Consider the following 10,000-nt stretch of genomic DNA (forward strand, 5'->3'; position numbering starts at 1 on the left):
AATACTACACTGAATGTATGGTCTTCTTTTTAGACTACATGGAAAAGTGTACTGAAAGTAAGGAATTCCTTTAATACTACCTGGAAAAGGACAGTGGATGCATGATCTTAATTTAATACTACATAGAAAAGGGCACTAGAATTATGGTCTTCCTTTAATACTACATGTAAAAGGACACTGAAAGTAAGGTCTTCCTTTAATACTACATAGAAAAGGAAACTGAAAGTAAGGTCTCCATTTAATACTACATAGAAAAGGACACTGAAAGTATGGCCCCCTTTGATACGATAGGTAAAAAGAATTTGAACGTATGGTCTTCCTTTAATACTACATAGAAAAGGACACTGAATGTATCGTCTTCTTTTGAGACTACATGGAAAAGGGCACTGAAAGTAAGGAATTCCTTTAATACTTCCTAGAAAAGGACACTTGAATGTATGGTCCTCTTTTAATATTACAGGAAAAAGGATTTTGAAACTGAGTTCTTTACTGATTTTGACCCTGACAATATCTTTTAGGATTAAGAAACTTTGAACCTTCCTACGAATATTTTCTAATGGTTAATTTGCATGTTTCAGTAAGGTAAATTGAAACAAAAACATGAATACCTTCCTTCAGTATGGAAAATGAAACTGAAAGTGTAGTCTTCACCAATTTTAGCTCTGGCAATATCTTTAAGGACTCAGTGCTTTAGACCTCTCCTATATGTTAATGGATATTTTGTGTATTAGTATGCTACATTAAAACAGAAATAAATGACTACCTACCTATATACCTACATACATACATATATACATAAATGCATACATGCATACATACATACAGGTGAACGTAAAAATCTAGTATAAATTCATTGGGCTTACAGAGAAACTTTTATTCAACTCAAGAATCCTCTGCCATTTATGCAACTCCTATAATCTATTTGTTTACATTGGTTGTATACATGCATATCCGATGCATGCAATACTAGATGGAAAATGAAACTAAAAGTATGATAATATATTTAAGATATAAAACACTCTAGAACTAACTCATGGATATATTCTGATAATTATTTTGTCTGTTTTAGTAAGCTTCATTGAAATATAAATACATGAATACCTACATAACTAAAACTATATGGAAAATGTAATTGAACGTATGGTTTTCACCATTTGTATATACTGGATGTATACATGCATATTCTATGCATACATATAATAATACACGGAAAATGAAGCTGAAAGCTTTGCCCTGATAATATCTTTATGCTCTAAAACACCCTGAACCATATCTGCGAATATATTCTAATAGCTATTTTGCATGTTTTAGTAAACTACATTGGAACATGAAAATATGAATACCTTTCTTCCTCCATCTATACATACATACATATGAACATGAAAATCTAGTATAAATGCATTGCTCAGTTTTGTGACCCTCTCTATAAGAAAATCAATAGTGGAATTCTATTTAAGATCTCAACTAAAAATGGTAGACAATGGGTGGCCTCTTGGGCGTGTTGGAGTGGGCCTTACACAAGGGATTTCGTTCCTTTGTTTTTCTGAGGGTCGAAAAAAAGGCATTTGAATAAGAAACTCTCTCTCTCTCTCTCTCTCTCTCTCTCTCTCTCTCTCTCTCTCTCTGAGTTTACATATTGTATTTTGTATTTTTCCTCCTAATATAATGTTTTGTAGTATTTAGATTTCAATGAAAATCCTTCTATTTAATCTTCCTGGTAACTTTATTTATGTCATAGTATTAATAATGTGCATGTGTTAATCTATGAGACCATATGTATTGTAGGGTAAAAGGGCAAAGAATTGGGGCATCAAAATCAGTGTTTTCTTTCTTCTATCAACAATTGACCCCAGATCAAAGAAAATGGCTTTATTGGTCGTCATCTTGTAAGAGTGGATATCTATTTCTACAGGTGATAAGGCAGTATTTGGCAACATGTTAACAAAGGAACCCTTCAAATTAAGAAATAGCTTTTGATAACTTACTTGAAATGAGCCTCTGTAACTCTGATAGGAGGCTCCTCTTCCCAAGGGCCTGTCAGAAGCGAAGGGTTCTTCAGCCCCTCCGGATTATCTGGTATGGCAGGATCTCTGGTGGTGCCTTCCATATCGGAGTCAATCCTGGGCCTGGCGGTCCATGTCCTGGGCTTTTGACGGGGATATTGGAGGTCTTCGAAGTCTGGGAAAGCTCCTTCCGGGAATTCTTGCTGCTTATGGAGTAGGATGGATCCCCGTCTTCTCTGGTGTTCCAAGTGCGGGAAGGACAAGTTGCTGAACTCTGGTAGTGAAGGATTAGAGAGTATTGGCTGGTAGGGTCTGGGCTGTGTGAGGGGGTTGGTGGGTGGGCGGGGGTGTGGGCGTATCTCATAAGCTTCTTCTCTCTGTCTTCTTCCCCGCGAAGCTAGACCTGTAATGAGGAGACAAAGAGGAGATTATTGCTGGGATTGATTACTCGGAGGGTGGAAGGTGGATGATTAATTATAATCCCAGCCTTTAAGGGATAAAAGAAAATAATTGTTCTAACGGAAATTTTAAAGAATGAAAGAGAGATGTATGATTATAGCCACACACTCTGTTCTGGAGAGAAAAAATGAATTAACAGCAATCTTGAAGTGTGAAATACGAACGATTGATGATATTCTTGTAATATTCTTTCGACTCCATAAAAAAAAAAACGATTACATCCGATAATGATATTTAGCACTGGTGCGAATCTAGAGGGCCGAGGAATGTAGTATATATATAAAAAAAATGGTCAGGGTCATATGAAAGAAAAAAGTGATTCCGCAATTATATTTGTGATATTCTCTCGAGTTCAAGAAGGAAAGCGTACTTCCAGTATGGATATTTAGGTATGGTTCGCACCTAAAAGAAAGAGGAATGTAGTATAATTTTTTCTTTCCGCTCATGAATGGCAGAGCCAAGGGACAGTGACATTACACTAACAAGCAGGGAAGTGCCCTAGACACTGACCATATATACATATGATCAACACCCAAGCCCCATTTCCACCTAAGCTAGGACCGGGGAGGGCCAAGCAATGGTGGCTGATGATTCAGCAGGTAGACCTATAGGCTGCCCCAAAACCCCCTCTCCTTAGCTCATAAGATGGTGATGTTGCAGCAACCGAAGGAACTAACAAATTTGAGAGGCACTCAAACCCTAGTCTGGCAATTACCAGGCAAGGATATTACCAATAGGCCACCACAACCCTTAATGGCAGAAAAGAGAAACGAAACACTGAATATTTTGCTCAGGGTCGTTTGAAAAGGAAGAGGGATTCTGGCAATTATATTTGACAGCGCTTGTGAGAGGATTGGGCTAGGAACAATTTTGCAGAGTGCAAATGGGAATGAGTGTTAGCTATGGTAACTTTTTAAAGGTGATGTAGGAGAAATTAATTCATGCAGAAATAACAACGCAAGCAGAAGAATTTTGAGCATTGTTCTCTGGTCTAGTCGTAAGCTGCTGACTCATACCTTAATTGGTTGGACGGAGACTTGCGGTCTATTAAATACCTTGTTGCTGATCGGGATATATATATATCTGGAACAGTCGTTCATTTAGTTATTTGTAGAAGTTGCATAAGAATTTCTATAATTCAGATCAGCCTTTGCATTTAGATATTCCCAGACTCAATCACCCTGTAACCAATACTAGGTATTCAGTTAATTCTAACAATCTTTCCTTCTCTATCATAAAGCTGAATAGAAGTTTTATTCCAGTCGTAACCAGATTGTTGATTGATCGTTGAAATGTTAGCAGTTGAAACACGTTGAAATCATTTTCGGATCAACAGTTCGACATAAATCTTGTTTGATAGTTTGTAAAAAAAAAGTGGTCTATTTTAAAGATTTTATTATTCTAAAGTATTTTAGAGTTATTCCATTAATTTTCATAAAAAGTTTATTCGTGACTCTTCTATTTCCTTTCCACACTGGACTGCTCCCCTTGTTAGAGCTTTTGGACATTTAGCATCCTGGGTTTTTTTTTTTTTTTTTTTTTTTTATTAAATAGTTTTGTACAGAGGAGAGCCACCAAATTAGTTCCAACACTGAAGAATTTAAGTTATGAAGAGCGCCCTCAGGAAATTGAAGATACCTACACTGGCTTATAAACGGGCGAGGGGAGACATGTTGGAGACTCAAAATCCTGTCCGGTGGGTATGATCCGGAAGTATGCCAAGGACTGTTCATGTTAAGAGAAAGCGATAGAACAAGAGGACATTCCAAGAGGATTTATAAGAAAAGAACAAGACTGGAAAAAAGAAAGAATTCATTTTGTAATAGAGTGGTTAACAATTGGAACATGCTGCCACAATTTGTTGTTGACTCAGAGTCTACTTGGAAATTTAAAAACAATATAGATAAGGCATGGAGGGATCAAGATTTACTTTATAATTATAGAGCTAAAATAGATTATAGTAAAATTATTTATAATATAGCCACCACCACCAGTACAATCACCAACCTAGTAAATCATTCCGAGCTGGATGTATAGGCTTAACAGCCTTTTCCAGAACATCAACTGTAAGAAACTGTATATTTCCCGACTTTTTGCTCGGCCTTGATCTTGTCTTTTGACCTTAACACGTATTAATTGGCGTGGATTTTTATGTGACAACGATATCCAAACTTATGTCTGATTACGTGAATTGGAAATTTATTTTTTACTGTGACCTTGACCTTTAACCTTGACCTTGAACTTCCAAAATTTATAATTTCCAGCTTTTCACATAAAAGTTAATCCCTGCAAGCTTCATTATTCTACTATCACAATTGTGGCCAGGAAGCTGTTCACAAACAAACACTCACGCACAAACAAACACACAAACAGGGGGTAAATTATGACTTTCCAACTTCACTGCCGGAGGTAATAATGACAAGTTCACCCAGTCAATAACATTCGAAGGGAAGAATGATGATTTAAAAGGCTGCAAGGAAAGCGAGAGGGGAAGGAGATTATTTTTGGTAAAATAACACAATGTGGAGATTAAATTTATTTAGAATATTTCTGGGAGAAATTGAAGAGCGGAAAGAATTATTAATTCTGGCCAGGATCTTATTCCTCCTTTACCTTGTTATCGACCACCAAACGATCCAGCGTTACACTTATCGATCACCAAACTTCCCCCCTTTACACTGTTATCGACCATCAAATGACGCCCCTTTACACTGTTATTGACCACCAAACGTCCCCCCTTTACACTGTTATCGACCACCAAACGTCCCAACTTTACACTGTTATCGACCACCAAACGTCCCCCCTTTACACTGTTATCGACCACCAAACGTCCCCCCTTTACACTGTTATCGACCACCAAACGTCCCCCCTTTACACTGTTATCGACCACCAAAAATCCCCCCTTTACACTATTATCAACCACCAAAAGTCGCCCCTTTACACTATTATCGACCACCAAAAGTCGCCCCTTTACACTGTTATCGACCACCAAACGTCCCCCCTTTACACTGTTATCGACCACCAAACATCCCCCCTTTACACTATTATCGACCACCAAACGTCCCCCCTTTACACTATTATCAACCACCAAAAGACGCCCCTTTACACTGTTATCGACCACCAAACGTCCCTCTTTACACTGTTATCGACCACCAAACGTCCCCCCTTTACACAGTTATCGATCACCAAACTTCCCCCCTTTACACTGTTATCGACTATCAAATGACGCCCCTTTACACTGTTATTGACCACCAAACGTCCCCCCTTTACACTGTTATCGACCACCAAACGTCCCCCCTTTACACTATTATCGACCACCAAAAGTCGTCCCTTTACACTGTTATCGACCACCAACCGTCCCTCTTTACACTGTTATCGACCACCAAACGTCCCCCCTTTACACAGTTATCGACCACCAAACGATCCCCCGTTACACAGTTATCGACCACCAAACTTACCCCCTTTGCACTGTTATCGACCATCAAATGACGCCCCTTTACACTGTTATTGACCACCAAACGTCCCTCTTTACACTGTTATCGACCACCAAACGTCCCCCCTTTACACAGTTATCGATCACCAAACTTCCCCCCTTTACACTGTTATCGACTATCAAATGACGCCCCTTTACACTGTTATTGACCACCAAACGTCCCCCCTTTACACTGTTATCGACCACCAAATGTCCCCCCTTTACACTATTATCGACCACCAAAAGTCGTCCCTTTACACTGTTATCGACCACCAACCGTCCCTCTTTACACTGTTATCGACCACCAAACGTCCCCCCTTTACACAGTTATCGACCACCAAACGATCCCCCGTTACACAGTTATCGACCACCAAACTTACCCCCTTTGCACTGTTATCGACCATCAAATGACGCCCCTTTACACTGTTATTGACCACCAAACGTCACCCCTTTACACTGTTAATGACCACCAAGCGTTCCCCCTTTACACTGTTATCGACCACCAAACGTCCCCCCTTTACACTGTTATTGACCACCAAACGTCCCCCCTTTACACTGTTATTGACCACCAAACGTCCCCCCTTTACACTGTTATCGACCACCAAATGTCCCCCGTTTACACTGTTATCGACCACCAAACGTCCCCCCTTTACACTGTTATCGACCACCAAACGTCCCCCCTTTACACTGTTATTGATCACCAAACATACCTCTTTGCACTTATCGATCACCACACCAAATGTTCCCCCTTTACACTGTTATCGACCACAAAACATCCCCCCTTTACACTGTTTTCGAACACCAAATGATCCTCCTTCACACTATTATAGACCACCAAACGTCCCCCCTTTACACTGTTATCGACCACCAAACGACCCCCTTTAAACACTTATCAACCACCAAACGTCCCCCCTTTACACTATTATCGACCACCAAACGTCCCCCCTTTACAGTTATCGACCACCAAACGTCCCCCCTTTACAGTTATCGACCACCAAACGATCCTCCGTTACACTGTTATCGAGCATCAAACGTCCCCCCTTTACACTGTTATCGAACACCAAACGATCCCCCCTTCACACTATTATCGACCACCAAACGTCCCCCCTTTACACTGTTATTGACCACCAAACGTCCCCCCTTTACACTTATCGACCACCAAACGTCCCCCCTTTACACTTATCGACCACGAAACATCACCCCTTTACACTGTTAACGACCACCAAACGTCCACCCTTTACACTGTTAACGACCACCAAACGTCCCCCCTTTACACTGTTAATGACCACCAAACGTCCCCCCTTTACACTGTTATCGACCACCAAACGTCCCCTCTTTACTCTGTGATCGACCACCAAACGTCCCCTCTTTACACTGTTATCGACCACCAAACGTCCCCCCTTCACACTGTTACCGACCACGAATCGTCCCCCCTTTACACTGTTATCGACCACCAAACGTTCCCCATTTACACTGTTACCGACCACCAAACGTCCCCCTTTTACACTGTTATCGACCACCAAACGTCCCCCTTTTACACTGTTATCGACCACCAAACGTCGCCCCTTTACACTGTTATCGACCACCAAACGTCGCCCCTTTACACTGTTATCGACCACCAAACGTCGCCCCTTTACACTGTTATCGACCACCAAACGTCCCCCCTTTACACTGTTATCGACCACCAAACGTCCCCCCTGTACACTGTTATCGACCACCAAACGTCGCCCCTTTACACTGTTATCGACCACCAAACGTCCCCCCTGTACACTGTTATCGACCACCAAACGTCCCCCCTTTACACTATTATCGACCACCAAACGTCGCCCCTTTACACTGTTATCGACCACCAAACGTCGCCCCTTTACACTGTTATCGACCACCAAACGTCCCCCCTTTACACTGTTATCGACCACCAAACGTCCCCCCTTTACACTATTATCGACCACCAAACGTCGCCCCTTTACACTGTTATCGACCACCAAACGTCGCCCCTTTACACTGTTATCGACCACCAAACGTCCCCCCTTTACACTGTTATCGACCACCAAACGTCCCCTCTTTACACTGTTATCGACCACCAAACGTCCCCTCTTTACACTGTTACCGACCTCGAATCGTCCCCCTTTTACACTGTTATCGACCACCAAACGTCCCCCCTTTACACTGTTACCGACCACCAAACGTCCCCCTTTTACACTGTTACCGACCACCAAACGTCCCCCCTTTACACTATTATCAACCACCAAACGTTGCCCCTTTACACTGTTATCGACCACCAAACGTTGCCCCTTTACACTATCATCGACCACCAAACGTCCCCCTTTTACATTGTTATTGACCACCAAACGTCCCCCTTTTACACTGTTACCGACCACCAAACGTCCCCCCTTTACACTATTATCAACCACCAAACGTTGCCCCTTTACACTATTATCAACCACCAAACGTTGCCCCTTTACACTATCATCGACCACCAAACGTCCCCCTTTTACATTGTTATTGACCACCAGATGTTCTTCTCACGAGTAATGTCAAAAGTTAGCAGGTGATGAGGAAAAGGCTGCCAAGTAACGTAATGAAAACGCCAATTAGGGTCATATACACAGTTTCATTACTTGCCTTTTATTGATGTTGAATATGCAGTGTCTTTGATATTGCGTTCGTATTTTGAGTGTCTCATATGTATTAACACAGTAAATATTTTGAGGTGCGTCCAGGAGATTCGCATTCGCTATTTGTCTCTTCATATAATCGTATGTCAAGTAACTGATTAGTCTTTTCAATTATGTTTAAATTAACATATATATTTTTTTCAGTTGTGACATGTTTCTGTTTAAAGGAGCTTAATTGAATAGAAAATACGCATAATTGCGGTAGACGTATCTTTAATATCTTCTTCTTTACTAAAAAAATATACATTTAGAGTTTGAATGCTACCAGGGAAAAATTACAAAAATCAGTTTTTATTTCCGAAACAAACGTTCAAGAATGAGATGGTATATCTGAATATATATACTTTTCTATTTAAATCTATACTTATGAGATAGAATATCTGGAAAAAAAATGTCCTTTTCCAAGGAAATAAATACTTATGAGATAGAATATTTGAATATATATCCTTTTCTATTTAAATCTATACTTATGAGATAAAATAACTGAAAAAAATTTCCTTTTCCAAAGAAATGAATACTTATGAGATAGAATATCTAAAAATATTTCCTTTTCTATTTAAATCAATACTTATGAGATAAAATATCTGAAAATATTTCCTTTCCTATTTAAATCAATACTTATGAGATAAAATATTTCCTTTTCTATTTAAATATATACTTATGAGATAACATATCTGAAAACCTTTCCTTTTACATGGAAATAAATTCTTATGAGAGAATATCTGAATATATTTCCTTTTCTATTTAAATCAATACTTATGAGATAGAATATCTGAAAATATTTCCTTTTCTATTTAAATCAATACTTATGAGATAGGATATCTGAAAATATTTCCTTTTCTATTTAAATCAATACTTAAGAGATAGGATATCTGAAAATATTTCCTTTTCTATTTAAATCAATACTTATGAGATAGGATATCTGAAAATATTTCCTTTTCTATTTAAATTAATACTTATGAGATAGAATATGTGAAAACATTTCCTTTTCTATTTAAATAAATATCTATGAAATAGAATGTGAAAATATTTCCTTTTCTATTTAAATCAATACTTATGAGATAGGATATCTGAAAATAATTCCTTTTCTATTTAAATCAATACTTATGAGATAGGATATCTGAAAACATTTCCTTTTCTATTTAAATCAATACCTATGATATAGAATACCTGAAAAATGACCTTTTTCATGGAAATCATTCCTTGTAGCTCAAAATTCTAATTTTCACACCCAAATGACGATATATAAGTAATGTCCTGGACTTTGTACAACTTGATACTGAAACGCGTCACCGAAATCAATTAAACATTGAAACGCACAATGAAGTTAGGCCATTGCTAATTAATTCCTATAAAAGACTTCATCAATTTCAGCGGACTCATAATGCATC

The 10,000-nt window shown here is 39.0% G+C and overlaps 1 pseudogene; it reads right to left on the reverse strand.

Moving 5' to 3' along the window:
• Window positions 1-10,000, reverse strand: part of LOC137655656 (zwei Ig domain protein zig-8-like) — a 531,763-nt pseudogene that overhangs the window by 401,807 nt on the left and 119,956 nt on the right.

Source organism: Palaemon carinicauda, chromosome 16 (genome assembly GCF_036898095.1).
Source record: "Palaemon carinicauda isolate YSFRI2023 chromosome 16, ASM3689809v2, whole genome shotgun sequence".
NCBI classification, from domain to species: Eukaryota; Metazoa; Arthropoda; class Malacostraca; order Decapoda; family Palaemonidae; genus Palaemon; species Palaemon carinicauda.